The sequence below is a fragment of the Callithrix jacchus genome, chromosome 10, assembly GCF_049354715.1.
Source record: "Callithrix jacchus isolate 240 chromosome 10, calJac240_pri, whole genome shotgun sequence".
In the NCBI taxonomy this organism is placed as follows: Eukaryota; Metazoa; Chordata; class Mammalia; order Primates; family Cebidae; genus Callithrix; species Callithrix jacchus.
The window spans coordinates 34,149,167-34,167,882 of NC_133511.1; the positions used below are offsets into that span (position 1 = coordinate 34,149,167).

Sequence of the window (18,716 nt, forward strand, 5' to 3'; positions counted from 1 at the left end):
TGAATGGAGGTGGGCCAGGCGGATGCCCCAGTGCAGAGCCCACTGTGACTGGATGAGCCTCATAATGATAGCCTTGGAAAAGCCTCATGTTAGAGCCTCAGCTTTACTTACTTATTATTTTTACTGGACCTGAATCTGAATTCTTTTTTTTTTTTTTTTTGAGATGTAGTATCACACTGTTGCCCAGGCTGGAGTGCAATGGAGCGATATTGGCTCATCGCAACCTCTGCCTCCCAGGTTCAAGTGATCCTCCTGCTTCAGCCTCCCTAGCAGCTGGGATTACGGGCACCCGCCACCATGCCCAGCTAATTTTTGTATTTTTAGTGGAGATAGGGTTTCACCACGTTCACCAGGCTGGTCTTGAACTCCTGACCTCATGATCCACCTGCATCAGCCTCCCAAAGTGCTGGGATTACAGATGTAAGCCACCACTCCTGGCTCTGAATTATGATTCTTACATTCTTCTTATTTTTATTTTAGAGTCAGAGTCTCACTCTGTTGCACAGGCTGGAGTGCAGTGGGGTGATCATAGCTCAGTGTGACTGGGGGGGTGCCCCTGGCAGGGAGTGGGTGGAGGCCAGGGATGCTGCTCAGCATCCAGCAGTGCTCAGGACGGCCCCACCCCAGAGATGGATCCAGTCCTGATGTCCACAGTTATGAGTGGGAGAAACTTCTCTGTAGAGTGTAAAGTCTCTGTTTGTCAGCTGTTTTTATAATTCCCAGTCTGGTGTGTGTGTGTGTGTGTTTCTTTTAATTTTGTTAAACAAAATAGCAAGATTGGGTTTGTTTTTGTTTTTGTTTTTGAGATGGAGTTTCACTCTTGCCACCCAGGCTGGAATGCAGTGATGTGATCTCAGCTCACTGAAACCTCTGCCTCCCAGATTCAAGTGATTCTCCTGCCTCAGCCTCCCAAGTAGCTGGAATTACAGGTGCACATCACCAGACCCAGCTAATTTTTGTATTTTTAGTAGAGACAAAGTTTCACCACTTTGGCCAGGCTGGCCTCGAACTCCTGACTTCATGATCTGCCCACCTTGGTCTCCCAAAGTGCTGGGATTAAAGGCATGAGCCACCACACCCTCCTGATTTGTCCTTATGTGTCTGGCTTCTCTCACTGAGTGGGACGTCCTCAAGGTGCATCCTTTTTGCAGCCTGTGTGGGGATTCACTTTCTTTTTAATGGCTGAGCAATATTCCATCATACAGATGCACAGTGCTGTGTTTATCTGTCCATCTCTTGGTGGACCATCTTTTGGCTGCTGTAGGCATGAGTGAACAATACAAGTATTTGTCCAAGACCCTGCTTTCAATTCCTTTTTGTAAGAAACACCTTGTTTGTTTTCTTAAGACCTGGTCTTGCTCTGTTGCCCAGGCTGGAGTGCAGTGACACAGTGACAGCTCACTGCAGCCTCAAACTCCTGGGCTCAAGCAATCCTCCCTTCTCAGCCTCCTGAGTCGCTGGTACCACCACAACCAGGTACAATGTGTGCACCACCACAACCAGATACAATGTGTGCGCCACCACAACCAGGTACAATGTAAGGGGGTTTTGTTGTTGTTTGTTTATTTATTTATTTTTGAGATGGAGTTTTGCTCTTCTTGCCCAGGCTGGAGTGCAATGGCATGATCTCAGCTCACTGTGACCTCTGCCTACCGGGTTCAAGCAATTCTCCTGCCTCAGCCTCCCAAGTAGCTGGGATTACATGCATGCACCATCACGCCCAGCTAATTTTGTATGTTTAGTAAAGACTGAGTTTCTCCACATTGGCCAGGCTGGTCTTGAACTCCTAACCTCAGGTTATCTGCCCACTTCAGCCTCCCAAAGTGCTGGGATTACAGGCATGAGCCACTGTGACTAGTCTCAACATAAGAGTTTTAAGCAAATGCACTTAGTCTGTGACAGTCATTTTCTGAGGTTCCCGGTAGACAAGAATTTTGAGGGGACACCACTAAACCCATTGCAAGAGAAGTGAGCATTACTGAGGTCTCAGTAAGCTACTGGGGTGTGCAGGAGGGGGAGAGGTCGCCCAGGAGGAAGGCACTGTGGTAAGAAAAGGTGACCATTGGTGGGGCCCCTGTTTGCGGAAGCCTGTACGAGTCATACCACCTCTATGTAAGCTGTGACCTTCAGAGTGCCTGCAGGAAGGAGCCACGTCACCCCTTTTATAAATAAAACTGGGGCCAGGTGCAATGGCTCACGCCTGTAATCACAGCTCTTTGGGAGGTGAAGGCAGGTGGATCACAAGGTCAGGAGTTTGAGACCAGCTTGGCCAAGATGGTGAAACCCTGTCCTTACTAAAAATTTAAAAAAAAGCAGCCAGGCAGGGTGACATTCACCTGCAGTCCTAGTTACTTGAGAGGCTGAGGCAAGAGAATTGGTTAAACCCAGGAGGTGGAGGTTGCAGTTAGCTGAGATTTCCCCATACCACTCCAGCCTGGGCGACAGAGTGGGACTCTGTCTCAAAATAAATAAATAAATAAAATTAAATTAAAAATAAATGAAACTGGAAGCTCAGGCTGGGAGGCTACCCAAGATCACAACTCAGCCTTGAAGGGAGCCAGCATTTCCACTGCAGGAGTCTGTTCTCTGCACCACGGCTGAGGGTGATGACGGCACAGGTGCACACCCAGGTCCCTCCAGGGTGGCCACTGAGGGGACCCTAAGAAACCCACCCCCAGCTGGGACATTTTGTAGAAAATCTTCTTTTTTGCCTTTAATTGCTTGAAAATGTTGAACTCCTACCCAAGTGCTTCCATTCTTTCTTTCTCTTTTTTTTTTTTTTTTGAGATGGCATCTTGCTCTGTCGCCCAGCCTGGAGTGCAGTGGTGCGATCTCGGCTCACTGCAACCTCCGCCTCCCAGGTTCAAGCAATTCTCCTGCCTCATCCTCCTGAGTAACTGGGACTACAGGCACATTCCACCATACCTGGCTAATTTTTGTATTTTTAGTAAAGATGGGGTTTCCCCATATTGGCCAGGCTGATCTCGAACTCCTGACTGTGATCTGCCATCTTGGCCTCTCAGAGTGCTGGGATTAAAGGCGTGAGCCACTGCGCTTGGCCCCCCAGTGCTTTCTAATTTGTTTTGATAGGAAATGGTTCTGAGGTTTTCCCATTTTTTGTTGTTGTTGTTGTTGTCTTTTGTTTTTTTAGAGACGGGGTTTCACCATGTTGGCCAGGATGGTCTCGATCTCTTACCTCGTGATCTGCCCGCCTTGGCCTCCCAAGGTGCTGAGATTATAGGCATGAGCCACCCTGCCTGGTGGGCTTTGCCTTTTTTTAGATCCTGTTGGCCTGAGGCTTGATCGGCCCCTGGGGTGGGAGGTTTCTTGGCACATGGGCACAGCTCTGGGGTGTGGGAGGGGGGATCGGGGCAGAGGTTTGTGAGGGGGCAGTGACCTGCCTGCAGAGAGAGGAGGCGGGATGGTGTCCTGTAGCCAGAGCGCAGGGGAGTCCACCTTTCTTTCATTCTGTGGTTATTTTAAAAATAGCTTTATTGAGATATAATTTATGCACCATAAAATTCATCCTTTAAAAATGTGCAACTTGGCTGGGTGTGGTGGCTTACGCCTGTAATCCCAGCACTTTGGGAGGCTCAGTTGGGCAGATTGCCTGAGGTCAGGAGTTCAAGACCAGCCTGGCCAATGTGGGGAAACCCCATCTCTACTAAATATGCAAAAATTAGCCAGGCGTGGTGGTGGGTGCCTGTAATCACAGCTACTCCGGAGGCCGAGGCAGGAGAATTGCTTGAACCCAGGAGACAGAGGTTGCAGTGAGTTGAGATAGCGCTACTGCACTCCAGCCCAGGCAACAGAGTGAGACTATATCTCAAAAAACAAAAGTGCAACTCAGTGGTTTTAGCACATCCACATAATTGTGAAACCATCACCTTTATCTAATTCTAGAACTTCCTATCACCCCCAAAAGAAGCCCCGTGTCACCCATAGGCAGTCACTGCCCATCTCCCTCCTGCAGCCCCGCCACCCATGCATCCCCTTCTGTGTATGGGCCTGTCTCGGACATATCATAGAGATGCAATCACACACCACGTGGCCTTCTGTGTCTGGGTCCTTTCACAGAGCGTGACGTCCTCAAGGTGCATCCACGCTGTGTCCCCTGGCAGAGCCTCATTCCTTTTCAAGGCTGAGTCATGCTCCATAGTGGCATTTACTGTAAAAGGTGGGACATGATGGACAGTTCAATGGTCCTCTAATGTCTGACAATGCTCTTCACCCTGATTAGGGCTCAGCCTAATTAAAATGCTTCATGTGGACTTGCTGTGTGTGAGGCCTGGGGTAGCAAACTTCTCTGTAGAGATCCAGAGGGCAAATGTTTTAGCCTTTGCAGGCCAGACAGTCTGACACTGTAGTGGGAAAGCCACCATAGGCAATATATAAACAAGTGGGTGTGGCTGTGTGCCAATAAAACTTTATTTACAAAAACACACAGTCAGCTAGATGTGGCCCAGGGCCATAGTTTGCTAACCCCTGGCTTAGCATAGAAGTTTGCAAACTCTCTGGTCCTGATGACTATTCCAAAGAGCTTTGGTTTACATGCCTTATGTTTATCAATATTTGTTGAATTTGAAATCAAAACTGAGAAAATGTCAAGTAGGTATTAATTCATTTTAAAAGAGCAATAATAAGGCCGGGCAGGAGAATTGCAGGAACTGGAGAAGAGTGGATGGGAGGCCAGCCCATCAGCAGGTCAGCAAATATTAACCTGACACTCACTGTGTGCCAGGGACAGCCTGAGGCAGGTGGAATCATGTCCTGTCCTCAGGTAGCATCTGTCACGCAGAGACAGCACACGCCCAGGCACACAGACAACCAAACAGAGGGTCTCAGAAGATAACAAAATGGTCATGCCTGTCATCCCAGCACTTTGGGAGGCCGAGGTGGGAGGATCGCTTGAGGCCAGGAGTATGAGACTAGCCTGGGCAACATAGCAAGACCCCATCTCTACAAAAATTTTAAAAAATTAGCCTGGCATGGTGGTGCACACCTGTAGTTCCAGTTACTCAGGAGTCTGAGGTGGGAGGATCCCTTGAGGCCAGGAGACTGAGGCTGCAGGGAGCTGTGATTGCACCACTGCACTTCAACCTAGGCAACAGAGCAAGACCCTGTCTCAAAAAAAAAGGAAAAAGAAAAGCAAAGAAAATAGGATGAGGTGGCACCAAGAGGAGAGAGAGCCTGCGCCATGTGGTGTCCGGGAAGGTCTCTAAGGAGGGGACATCCTTGCTGACCACTGCAGGATGGGGAGGAGCATTGAAGGCAGGAGGAAGGGCATTCTGGAGGGCTCCCTGGAGGTGGAGGTCTGGGAGCCACAGGAGGGGGCCAGGCCAGGCCTTTCAGGGCTGGAGGTAGAGAAGAGGACAGTCATGAAGCATCATGGCCCGGTGTCCTGTAGAATGTCCTCGGTCTGAAGTGACCTAGTGTGGCTTCTTGGTCAGACTGACAGGGTCCTCAGGGCTCACAGCCCAAGGCAGGGTCAGAGCTGCCAGGCTGGGCCAGGCTCCATGCCTGGGCAGCTGGTGAGCTCTGCCTCCCTGAAAGGCCCAGTTTCTTGTCCAGCCCAGCAGTTCTCAACCACAACCAGTCTGCCTCCAGGAGACTCTGGGTGATGTCTGGGACATCTGTGGTTGTCACGACTAGAGATGCTCCTGGCATGGAGTGGGTGGGGGTCAGGGATGCTGCTCAGCACCCTGCAGTGCCCAGGACGGCCCCATCCCAGAGAACAATCCAGCCCTGGACATCAGAGGCCTTGGGTTAATGGAATGGAACTAGGCTGAAATAAGCTAACGTTTTCTGAGAGTCATGTGCTGAGCAGCATACTTGTGGAAGGTTAGTGCAAAGCTTTCATGCCAGAACCTTCTGGTTCTAAGACACTTTCATTCACAGTCACCTGCATGACCAGGGAGGCAGGGCTGCACTTATCCCGTGTCCCCAGATGAGAAAAGTGACAGGAAGAGGCTGGCAGAACCCAAGCCCACTGCTCTTGGCAGCTCCTGGAACCATCCTCCCCTAGGCCCTCTGGTCACCAGCCTTGCCCAAGAGCCCACCAGCTATGTTTTGTCTGTCTGTTTTTTAATTAAGATGGGGTCGGCCGGGCACAATGGCTCACCCCAGTAATCCCAGCACTTTGGGAGGCTGAGTCAGGAGGATTACTTGAGGTCAGGAGTTTGAGACTGGTCAACATGAGGAAACCTCATCTCTACTAAAAATATGAAAATTATCCTAGTGTGGTAGTGTGTACCTATAATCCAAGCTACTCTGGAGGCTGAGGTAGGGGAATTGCAGGAACTAGGGAGGCAGAGGTAATAGTGAGGCAAGACTGTGCTCCAGCCTGGGCAACAGAGCGAAACTCTGGGTCAAAATAATAATAATAATAAAAACTAGAGATGGGGTCTCACTGTGTTGTCCAGGCTAGTTTTGAACTCCTGAGCTCAAGCGATCCTCCCACCTCAGCCTCCCAAAGCACTGGGATCACATGCATGAGCCCCCATGCCTGGCCCACACCAGCAATGTTTAATCAACACAGGGTAACCCTGCAGCTTGGTGACATCAGCAGGCTGTTGGCAACTGGGTGATCTTTTTCATCCTGCCCCATTCCCTGCTGTAACTAGGGGAAGAAGATCCTTCTGGGACAGAAGAAGGAGTCTGTCCCAGGTCACTAGGTCCTGGGGTGGGCCATCCAGATTTGGAGGGGATGGAAGGTGCCCATTTGCTGAGGGCCTTCACTGTGCCAGGCACATTCGTGGCCAAGCTGGGTGCATGATCTTGGGGATGACTCCTGCTTCATCTGCCTCGCTGCTTCCTTGCAATGAGAATTTCCCACTTCAGGGCAACCCAATAACTCAGTGGTGGCTCTTTTGAATCTCACAGATGGCACGTTGAGAGCAAACAGTGGCTGCCAAGTACCCGAAAGTGGCTTAGAAAGCTGGGCTGTTCCACACTTTGCCCAGCCACGCACTGAAGCCAGGAAAGGAGGCCTTGGGCTGGAGCCAAGGCACAAATCACAGCTGCAAGTTCTGGGTCTGTTGACAGCTCCAGGGTGGCCTTGAACCAGCAGCAGCCCGCCTCCTGCCTCAGTGCCTTGTTTAAAAGCAAAAGAACTCATGACATTGAGAACCCATGTGCATCGTGAGATGGTACTTCCTAAAGTACCAGCCTGGCACTTCCTAAAAGGCTGAGCATGGAGGCGCCACATGCTCCTAGCAATTCTCTCCTAGTCATGTACCCAGAGGAATTGGAAGCAGGTGTTCAAATAGAACCGTGCCACAAATGTCCATACAGTTCATATGACTCACAATGGCGAAAAGATGAATGACCCAAGTGTCCATCAGTAACACAGAGTGGCCCTCCACACACTGGAACATGACTCAAAGCTGTTAAGAGTTTCTGATTTGCACCTTTTTCATTCAGGATTCACCTGCTGCTGCAGTCTGAGTTTATTGGCATAGCCAGGGTCCCTTGATCTTTTCTTGTTTTTTTCACATAATTAAATCAGGGTCTCTTCTGCTCAACTCTGTATACATTTGGGGCTAGATTGTTCTCTGGGCTGGGGCTGTCCTGGGCAAGGCAGGGTGCTGAGTGGCATCCGTGGCCTCTACCCACTCCATGCTGGGAGCACTGCCAGTCCTGACAACCACACATGTTCCCAGACATTGCCCAGTGTCCCCTGGGAGCAGGATTGCCCCTGCTTGACAACCCCTCCAGGTAAGGGGAATCTACAAACCCCCAAGAGACTCTTTGTCCCATGACCATCTCTCCTACTGAGGTCCCAGGAGGCTGCACACATTAAAATCCACACCCTGAATGGGGAGAGAGAAGGAGGTGAATTCCAGGAGCTGGGGGTCCCCCTGGTTTTTGCCATGTGTCCCATTAGACATTTATTACTATGAGCAGGGAACAGACTGCATTTTTTCCAAAGAATTAATGCAGGTTCTCCCCCACTCCAGGCAGTGTAGACACCTGCTGGTCCATGAGGCAGTAGCTTTAGACAATGGACTTTAGGTGAGGGCCTGAGAGCCCAAGGTCACCCTACATGTTAATTCAACACCTAATTCAACATAATTCAAGCAAATTCAACTAATTCAACTTAGGCGCTGATTCAGCAGAAGACAGCCTGTGCCAGGAAGGAGGCCGCAGCCAGCAGCAGGGTTCACCTGTCATCAGAAATTCTTTGTCTGAATTCCTTTTTCCTGGCCTTTAGACACCATCCCTTACCCTGGCTGGTTCTACTAAGCTACAGGGTCATGTTATGATGTTCAGGGCCTGGGGCACATTTGCCCTCCTGGGCCACGTCCTTCACTCAAAAAAGTCCAAAGTTGGCCAGGCGCAGTGGTTCACATCTATAATCCCAGCATTTTGGGAGGCCGAGGTGGGCGGATCACCTAAGGTCAGGAGTTTAAGACCAGCCAGGCCAACATGGGGACACCCCATCTCTACTAAAAATACAAAAATTAGTCAGGTGTGGCAGCAGGTGCCTGTAGTCCCAGCTACTCGGGAGGCTGAGGCAGGAGAATTGCTTAAACTGGGAGGTGGAGGTTGCAGTGAGCCGAGAACACATCACTGTACTCCAGCGTGGGCAATGCAGAAAGATTCTGTCTCAATAAAAAGAAATCCAAAGCTGTATTTTACAATTGTCTCTGCACAAAGACAAACAATCCAGACTGGAGTCATGATTATACACTCACAAGTATTTTATTCATCTGTTGTCAACTGGATTTTAAAACATCTCCAGGGGCCCTGGAACTGGGGCTTTTGTGCCATGGGAGGCTGGATCCTGCCTGGAGTAGGTTCCTGGCTTGAGTCATCTCATGGAGTCCTCCTCCCCTCACCCAGGCTGGGTCACCCTGATGTGAAACGCCCAGCTCTCAGACGCACCTGCTTTGCCGCCTGGGCTGCTACCCTGGAACGGGGTGCTCCTGGCATGGAGTGGTGGAGGCCAGGGACGTTGCTCAGCACCCTGCAGTGCCCAGGATGGCCCCACTCCAGAGAAGAATTGGGCCCCAGGGGAGAACATAGACCAAAGTCAATCCAATTATTAAAAAGAGAGGCTGGGTGCAATGGCTCACCCCTGTAATTCCAGTATTTGGGGAGGCTGAGGCAGGTGGATCATGAGGTCAGGAGTTCCAGATCAGCTTGACTAAGATGATGAAACCTGTCTCTACTAAAAATACAAAACTTAGCCAGGCATGGTGGTGGGAGCCTGTAATCCTAGCTTCTTGGGAGACTGAGGCAGAAGAATTGCTTGAATCCGGGAGGCAGAGGTCGCAGTGAGCCGTGATCTCTCCACTACACTCCAGCCTGGGCGACAGGGCAAGACTTCCTCTCAAAAAAAAAAAAAAAAAAATTTTATTTTTATTTATTTTAAATTTTACTTTTTATTTTTTTAGAGTCATCCAGGCTGGAGTGTAGTGGTGGGATCCTGGCTCATTACAACCTTGACCTCCCAGGTTCAAGCGATTCTCTTGCCTCAGCCTCCCGAGTAGTTTGAATCACATGTTCCTGCCACACACTTAGCTAATTTTTGATTTTTTGTAGACACCTGGTGTTGCTCTATTGACCAGGATGGTCTCGACCTTCTGAGCCCAAGTGATCCTCTTGCCCCCGCCTCCCCAGGTGCTGGGATTACAGGCATGAGCCATTGCACCTGGCCTGAGAGATTTTATTTTCTTTTTTAATCCATGCAAACGTTTATTCTGTCCCTGCTGGAGGTGAGGGAAAGGAGATCCAGAGAGCCTGTGAAGGAAGATGGGGCTCCGGTAGGAAGACAGTGTCCGGAGGTCGGTGGGCTGCATGGATGGCAGGCCCTGGGGCTAATGAGGGGCTGGCTGGGTTCTCAGAGGTCACGGAGTGCAGAGGTGGGGCAGCGAATGGTAGAAGCCGGCCGCCCCAAAGGCAGGCCAGCCCCTGGAGCCCGGAGGCAGGTCCAGCCCATGCCGGGCTGTGTGGCCCTGTCCCCCGCTGGAGTCTGTTCTGTCCCCACCCCCCAGGTGGGAAGGCAGCAGGCCCACTCTTCCTGGTGGGAAAGGGCTGTGCAAGTCATCAGGTTTAAATAAAAATAATAAAAATAACAGCACAAAACAAAAAAGACGGTCTCAAACAAACCTGGGACAAACCCACTGCGCACCCTGAGTGAGGAGCAGAGGTGTTGGCTGCCACCTGGGAAGGAGCGAGGGCCTGGCCAGAGGAGCAGGAGGGGCTGTGGGTCAGTTGGGGGTGGGCTCAGTCCTGGTCTCTGTCAGCAGCAGTTTATAGAGATGCCAGAGGTCTGGGGGGCAGAGGGTGGGGAGGGGTGCGAGGGGCTGCGGCAGGACATGGGCTGGGATGGGCTGGGCAAGGTGTCCTCCATCCACTGGCTCGTCCCACTGTTCTGGGCTGCCTCGCCAGGTGTACGGGCTGCCTCGCCAGGTGTACGGGTTACTGGAGATTTATTGCACTGTTTGGAAGAGGCCTGGGCTAAAGACAGGCCGGGGCGGCAGGAGAGGTGGGCAGGAGGAGGGCAGGTGTCATTGCTTGGTCTTGGCATCTTCTTGGACCTTCCAAATCACCAGGTGCATGCAGGCGCCGGCATCCTGGCTGGAGCTGTACCAGTCTGCATTGTCCTGGATATCTGTCTGAGGTAGTTGCCATGAGGTTCCGCAGGGACCAATTGCAGGGGAGGCCGCGGTGGTGGGGGAAGAGCACGGATGTGTCCACTATGGTGCTGTGTTTGACTTTCGGGGCCAGGAGTTCGCTCTGCAGGCTGTGTCGGATGAAGATGGTGTTGGCACTGCACATGCTCAGCAGGACGTCCTAATTCCTGGACGTCATACAGTGTGACACTCGTGTCCGCGAGGTCAGCCTCCGGCACGCCTGAAAACCTCATGTTGTAGTCCACGATCACGTTGTCTGGCTTCATGAAGGTGTCATAGACCACATGCACATCAGTGTCGACCACCATAACACAAGTCAGCTCCAGGCCATACGTCGGTCAGGACATCTCACAGTCCAGGGCATAGATCCCCGGGTAGGTGTCTCCGGAGAGTTCTTTCTCAAAGGTCTTCACGAAGCCCTCTGGGTGCTCCTTCCGGCCTTCCTTCACGTGTTGCTTGGCAACCCAGCAGCCGACAGACCCGTCGGCAGCGGAGCAACCCATGTACTGGCCACCCAGCTCTGGCGCAGCCATCCCCAGTGGTAGTAACACTCCTCATCACGGACACAGCGGCCCGAGGAGGACACGAAGCACTCGGTGCCACAGCGGCAGCAGGTCCTGCAGGAAGAGTCCTTGGGCCTCTTCTCCTCAGCTGTGAAGATGATGGCACCCCCAGGCCGCTCTGGGTGCGGGAAATGGTAGCCGTTCTCCTTGAGCTGGTCCTGGGTAAGCAGGTACTCCTTGAGGTGGCCGTACAGGGTGGCCCCTTTCAGGTCCTCCTCCCGGAGACTGCTTGGGTGGCTGAGAGAGAAGCTGGTCTTGGTGGCCAACCTGCCCCCCAACACCACCTCATGGGACACAACCCTGCGGCCACTGGTTTTGCTGAGGCTGGACATGGCGCTGGGAGCCAGGCCCCTGTGCCTCTGGGAAGCCCAGGCTGGAGTCTGAGTCAGTCTGAGTCCGAGCTGAGGCCGGGGAGGCCTCACACGCTTGGCACGCTCGGTTCCCCAGCCCTGTGGCCTCGTCCTCACTCTCATCCCCAAAGAGGTCAGCGTGGCTCAGGGCCCACCTCTTCAGCTTGGGGGCATCCTGGGAGGCACCCTCGTCCAGTGAGTGGGCTTTGCGCTCCACCAGGTGCCCATCCTGTCGGGGAGCTGGCGGTGGGCCTGGTGGAGCTCTGCTGGCTGCCAGTCAGGAGTCCCCGCTTGCGGGGTTTGGTTGCCAGGCTGGCCAGTCAGGCCTCCCTTTCCCTGAGCTGGCCATGGGAGTGGCCGAAGATGGCTTCTTCTTGGTCCCTTCTGGCCGCTCTGCCTTGCTCTGGGGGCTGCTGGCCTGCGGGCCCTTCTTGTCCACACAGGGCCTCTCCCCCCGCCCTCCACACTTGTCCTTGGTCTTGTCCTTCCTCTGGGCACCATCTTTACAGCTGGGGGCAGGTGGGGCCCTGCTTTTCTTCCTCTTGAGTTTCTCCTTCTTGGGGCAGTTCCCATCCTGCAAGGCCTGGGCTGGGGAGGTGGGCTTGGCCGGGGTCGGCTGGAGGTCCCCCATGTCACAGTGCATGGCAGTCTCCTTGCTCTCACACAGGCTGACCCCTCGGCCTCCAGGCTCTCTTTGGAGGGTGACTGCCCGGAGGCCTTGCTTTCAGGGTCAGCCCTGGCTTTGGGAGTGCTGGCCTTGGTGGGCTCATCACTGGGGACTATGGCGGCCTCATCTTCTGAGTCTGAGAACATTGCATCACAACTGCCAAAAGGGTCGCAGGGCTTCTTGGGGGCAGGCGTGAAGGGCTCGCTGCCGCGGGGTCCCCAGGGCCGCTTGGCAGCACACTTGTCTCGGTAGCTGGCCCTGCTGGGGTGCTGGGAGGAGCAGTTGGAGAGCGGGTCCTACTCCAGGTCTGTGGGTGGCCGGGAGTTGTCCACCACGTACATGCCGCTGGGAATGGGGCTGGCTCACGGCCTTGGGGACATACTCCAGGGCACCGCTGCCCCCTCTGCCTCTGCCCTGACCCCTGTCTGGGAACGCCAGTGAGTACTTGCTGGCTGGCTTGGCAGGGGTGGCCTGGTAGCTGGCATTGGGGCTTAACAGACTGTGGCTGCCAGGGCTGTAGTGAAAGGCCAGTGGGAAGGCATCGTCGTCCAGACCCATGATGGGGCCGCCGTCAGGGTTGCAGGGTGCCACGGCAGGGGCCTCGGCGGCGCGTTGCTCACGGGCCGTCTCCAGCAGATCCCGGTAGCGCCACTGCTCAAGCTCCATCTTACTGCGCACAGCCTGGATGGCCGGGTTGACCAGCTCCAGCACCAGCACGTCAGTCCGCGCCTCCTCCCCCAGGCCGAGGGCGCCATTCTCCCTCTGCGCTAGGGGCTTGGGCAGCTTGGGGTTGTAGGGGTCGTAACCCAGCCCCAGGCCGAGGGAGGTTCAGGAAGCAACAGCCTTGAGGGGGCGATGCCCAGCAGCTGTAGGCCCAGGCATTCCTATCGAGCTCTGCTGCGGGGGGCTCCTCTCGGCCATCACCCGGTGTGCCGGGGACCCGGGTCCCGCGGTGCCGGAAGTGGCAGTAGGGCTGCTGGCAGGGACCCCTGGGTGCCCCAGACCAACAGGGGCAGTCAATGGCCCGGAAGAAGCCAGTGGAGCTTAGCATGGTGCTTCCCGCGGAGGGTGGGGGGCCGGCCCGGAGCCGCCCGGGCCCCTGGGCCTCCTCACTCCAGAGATTTTTTAAGTGCTTTTTTTTTTTTTTTTTGACGGAGTCTTACCCTGTTGCCCAGGATGGAGTGCAGTGACTCCATCTCAGCTCACTGCAACCTCCACTTCCCCGGTTCAAGCAATTCTCTGCCTCGGCCTCCTGAGTAGCTGGGGTTACAGGCGCCCACTACCACTACCAGCTAATTTTTGTATTTTTAGTAGAGACAAGGTTTTACCATCTTGGCCAGGCTGGTCTTGAACTCCTGATCTCGTGATCTACCCGCCTCCGCCTCCCAAAGTGCTGGGATTACAGGCTTGAGCCACCACACCTGGCCTTTATTTTTTTACTTTATTTTATTTTTTATTTTAAGACAGTCTCGCTCTGTCACACGTCACACAGGCTGGAATGCAGTGGCATGATCTTGGCTCACTGCAACTTCCACCTCCCTGATCCAAGGGATTCTCCTGCCTCAGTCTCCCAAGTAGCTGGGATTACAGGTACGTGCCACCATGCCCAGCTAATTTTTGTATTTTTAGTAGAGACAGGGTTGCACCATATTGGCCATGCTGGTCTCGAACTCCTGACCTCAGGTAATCCACCCACCTTGGCCTCCCAGAGTGCTGGGATTACAGGCATGAGCCACCACACCCGGTCTTTAAATGGTATTTTTAAATAAATCATTAAAGCAGGCTGTGCACTGTCTTTCTCACCTGTCAGCAAGCCCCACGCAGGACGGGATCCCCTCCTGCCATAGTCCTGGGACAGGGCATCTCCAGCCCCCTCCGTGGTGATGGCGAGGCCACTTGTCAGGCCGTGTGACAAAGCAAAGCCCACTTCCCGGGAGACCTGTGCTGACTTCAGCTCCCAGCTCCCAGAAGCACCGCAGTCCAGATGCTTGCCAGGCATAATTCCTCGCCCCTGAAGTCAGTCTGCGTGTAGACATTCACAATACTCGCTCCCATTCATCAGTTCCCACTCTGCGTCTCCCAGGCTGTCTCGCCAGGACCCTGGATGCCTGGGTTGAGCGGCTAAGGGTCTGTGTGTCGGGGAACCCTGGGCACCACACCCGGGGGCATGTGGGAGGGTGCCCACTTCTCAGAAAGCAGATAGGGAGACCGAAGCCACCCAGGGCGAGTGTTGGGTGTGGTCATTTCTGAGAATGTTAGGACGCTTCCCCCAAGTGTGGCACGTGAACCAGGTCCCTCTCCCAGACCCCACTGCCTGATTGGAACCCAGAGTGTCAAGTTTAGTGCCCAGGAGATGGTGTCTGCACGCTGAGGCTGACTGAGCGCAAACCTGGCTTGGGAGAAACGTATCCCAGAGGCCACCTGGGTGCCTACGGCCAATTTGGCTCAAACCTCTTCTGAACCTGTCAGCATCTTGCAAAAATGAAAGATGGTCTTTTGTGCCTGTCATCCTAGCACTTTGGGAGGCTGAGGCAGGAGGATCGTGTGAGCCCAGGAGTTTGAGACCAGCCTGGGCAAGACAGCAAGACCCCGCCTCTCCTAAAAATGAAAAAAATTATCCAGGTGTGGCAGTGCACATCTTTAAGTCCAAGCTATTTGGGAAACTGAGGTGGAAGGATTGCTTGAACCCAGGAGTTTGAGACCAGTCTGGGCAAGATAGCAAGACCCCATCTCTAAAAATTAAAAAAAAAATGTAGTGGCCAGGCACAGTGGCTCATGCCTGCAATCCCAGCACTTTGGGAGGTGGATGGATCACCTGAGGTCAGGAGTTCGAGACCAGCCTGGCCAACATGGTGAAACATCATCTCTACTAAAAATATAAATATTAGTTGAGCATGGTGGTAGGTGCCTGTAATCCCAGCTACTCAGGAGGCTGAGGCTGGAGAATTGCTTGAACTGGGAGGTGGAGGTTGCAATAAGCCAGGAGAGCACCACTACACTCTAGCCTGGGTGACAGAGATAGACTCCATCTCAAAAATAATAATAATAACAATAATAATAATAAATAAAAATTTAAAAATTAGCCAGGTGTGGCAGTACACGCCTGAAGTCCAAGCTGTTCAGGAGGCTGAGGCAGGAGGATCACTTGAGTCCAGGAGGTTGAGGCTACAGTGAGCTAGATCATGCCACTGCACTCAAGCCCGGGCAACAGAGCGAGCAAGACCCTGTCTCAAATAATAATAATGATAAGTAATAAAGAAGTTCTTTGTCATGTTATTTGAGGCCACCTGAGCCATCCCCTGGGCAAGGCCCTTTCCAGAGACTTCCCCATGCTGTCATCATCTTGACCAGTGAGATCACTCCTTTAGGGGATAGGGGAAGGGGGGGCCTCTGTTTTTGGGAGCACTGGGCGGGGAGCCTGGCAGGTGCCCAGTGGTGGTGACAGGTCTTGGCTGTTGGTTTAATGTGCATGCTCACCTGCTTTTCCTGTACCATTCAACTTCCTTACTCATGGTCAAGGAGCTTCATAAATGCTCTGAATTCACTGGCTCACCGAGGGTCCCCCAATAGGCCAGAGGCACCCCTGGGTCCCACTGGATAGTCCTGCAGTGGCCAGTCTGCAGCTATGAGATCTGAGGACCCATTCCCTTAACCCAATGTGATGGTTTGCTGGGGCTCTGTGACCTCAGGCCACAAAGCGGAGGGCTTCAGAGACTGAGATTTCTTCTCTCTCTCAGTTCTGGAGGCTGGAAGTCCAAGAGAGTAACAGATGGGGCCCTGTCTGCTCCAGCACTCAGGATTTGGTGAGTAAACATCACTGCAATCAACCCAGCTGTCCTGCACAATGGGGATTCCAGAAATGGCCTAAGTGAATCTCAGAGAAGGGAGCCTGAGGTCCTCCGGCAAGTTGGCAGCTAAACTGCAATTGTTACCCACACCTGTCGGGTCTCAAATCCCAGGGCATGACCAGGCTCAGCAAAGCAAGGCACTCACACTGGGCACAAACTCGAAGGGAGCGTTGAGGCCAGATGAGGTGGCTCAAGCCTGTAATCCCAGCACTTTGGGAGGCTGAAGAGGGGAGATCACTTGAAGTCAGGAGTTCAAGACCAGCCTGGCCAATATGGTGAAACTCTGTCTCTAATAAAAATACAAAAAATAATAATAATAATTAGCCAGGCACAGTGGTTCCAGATACTTGGGAGCCTGAAGCAGGAGAATCGCTTGAACAACAACAAAAAAAAGAGGGTGGGGGGCGCCAAAAAACCTCAGTGATGGAGATGAAATAATACTTCAGTCCAAACCAAAAATTAGCAGGGTGGAGTGGAACGCGCCTGTAGTACCAGCTACACAGGACACTGAGGTGGGAGGATCCCTTGAGCCTAGGGGTTCAAGAACAGCCTCAGCAACATAGTGAGTCCCTGTCTCTACAAAAAATTAAAAATTAGCTGGGTGTGGTGATGTGTGCCTGTGGTCTCATCCACTCAGGAGGCTGAGGTGGGATCACTTGAGGCCAGGAGTTCGAGACATCCCTGGGCAACATAGCAAAAACCCATCGCAAAAAAAAAAAAAAAAAAAAAATCCAGCGAAGCATGGTGGCTCACGCCTGTAATCCCGGCACTTTTGGAGGCTGAGGTAGGCGGATCACCTGAGGTCAGGAATTTGAGACCACCCTGGCCAACATGGTGAAATCCCATTTCTACTAAAAAAAAAAAAAAAAAAAAAAAAAAAATTAGCTGGTCGTGGTGGCACATGACTGTAATCCCAGCTACTCAGGAGGCTGAGGCAGGAGAATTTCTTGAACTCAGGAAGCCAAGGTTGCAGTGACTGGAAATCACTTCAATGCATTCCAGCCTGGGTGACAGAGTGAGACTCTGTCTCAAAAAAACAAAAACAAAAACAAACAACAAAAAAAATCAAAATCAATGCAAAAATCCACAATGGAGCCAGAATAAAATTTTAAATCAAGATGGGGTCAGTAATTCTGATTTTTCCTTTTGCCTTGGCTCCAATGTGCCTCTCAGAGCACTGTGAATGATCCCACTTTGAGAGAAAATTCTGATCATTTGTTCATCGTGGCTTTTGCATATTTATTTTGAATTTTTATAGGAGTGCATTAAAATATTATTTATAGGCCAGGTGCAGTAGCTCATACCTGTAATCCCACCACTTTGGAAGGCTAAGACACGTGATCAGAGGTCAGGAGTTCAAGACCAACCTGACCAACATTGTGAAACCCCATCACTACTAAAAATACAAAAATTAGCTGGGCGTGGTGGCAGATGCCTGTAGTCCCAGCTACTCTGGAGGCTGAGGCAGGAGAATCACTTGAACCCAAGAGGCTCAGGTTGCAGTGAGCTGAAATTGTGCCACTGCACTCCAGCCTGGGCAACAGAGTGAGACTTTGTCTCTCTCTCTCCATCTCTCTCTCCATATATATATATATATATATATATATGCTAATTTTTTAGCATCCCCTTAAATTTTGTGGTTTTCTCACCTGACCCTGGTCCCAATCCTGCAAGACGAACCCTCTCCCACTCCCCATAGTCCCTGGGCATGTGGACACGTGTCAGATAGATGTGCACCTGCCCATTCTGAATAGTGACAATTCTTGAAAGCCAGGCTTCGAGGTGCAATGGAGAGGCCTGACCTGGGCCATTTCAGGGGTCACTCAGCAATTCTGCTCCCGGGCATGAACCCAAAAGAAGTGAAGAGAGTCCTCCAACAAATGCATGCACAGAAATTTTCACAGCAGCATGATTTTCATAGCAGCCAAAAGGTTACTGCAAGAACCCAGGTGTGTATCGATGGATGGATCCATGCATGGTTCATCCTGACAGTGGAACACATCTCAGTGGAACATAACTCAGCCCTAAAAAGGAGCCAGGCTCTCGCACAGGCCACAACATGGATGCACCTTGAGGACATCACACTCAGTAAGGGATGCCAGACACAAAAGGCCACACAGTGTGTGTGATCCCATTTCTATAAAATGTCCAGGACCAGCCCACCCACAGAGACAGGAAAAAGATGTGTGTGTTCCAGGAGCTGGGGGAGGGGTGCGGAGTGACAGCTGGTGGTGATAAGGTTTCTTTCTAAAGTGAGAATGTGCAAGAATTTGGCCACGCATGGTGGCACATGCCTGTAATCCCAGCAGTTTGAGAGGCTCAAGCAGGTAGATCACTTGAGGTCAGGAGTTCAAGACCAGCCTGGCCAACATGGTGAAACCTCATCTCTACTAAAAACAAAAATTAGCTGGGCACCTCTAATCCCAGCCACTCAGAAGGCTAAGGCAGGACAATCACTTGAACCCAAGAGGTGGAGATTGCAGTGAGCTGAGGTCATGTCACCGCACTTCAGCCTGGGCAACCGAGGAAGACCCTGTTCTCACAAAAAAATGAATAAAAAGAGGGAGAGAATGTAAAAGAACTAGGTAGGAGAGGCTGGGCATGGTGGCTCATGCCTTTAATCCCGGCACTTTGGGAGGCTGAAGCGG

General features: G+C 52.4%; 1 pseudogene; it reads right to left on the reverse strand.

Moving 5' to 3' along the window:
• Positions 1-10,428: 10,428 nt before the first annotated feature.
• LOC100388130 (RNA exonuclease 1 homolog pseudogene) lies at positions 10,429-13,027 on the reverse strand (annotated as a pseudogene).
• Between the last annotated feature and the right edge of the window lie 5,689 nt (positions 13,028-18,716).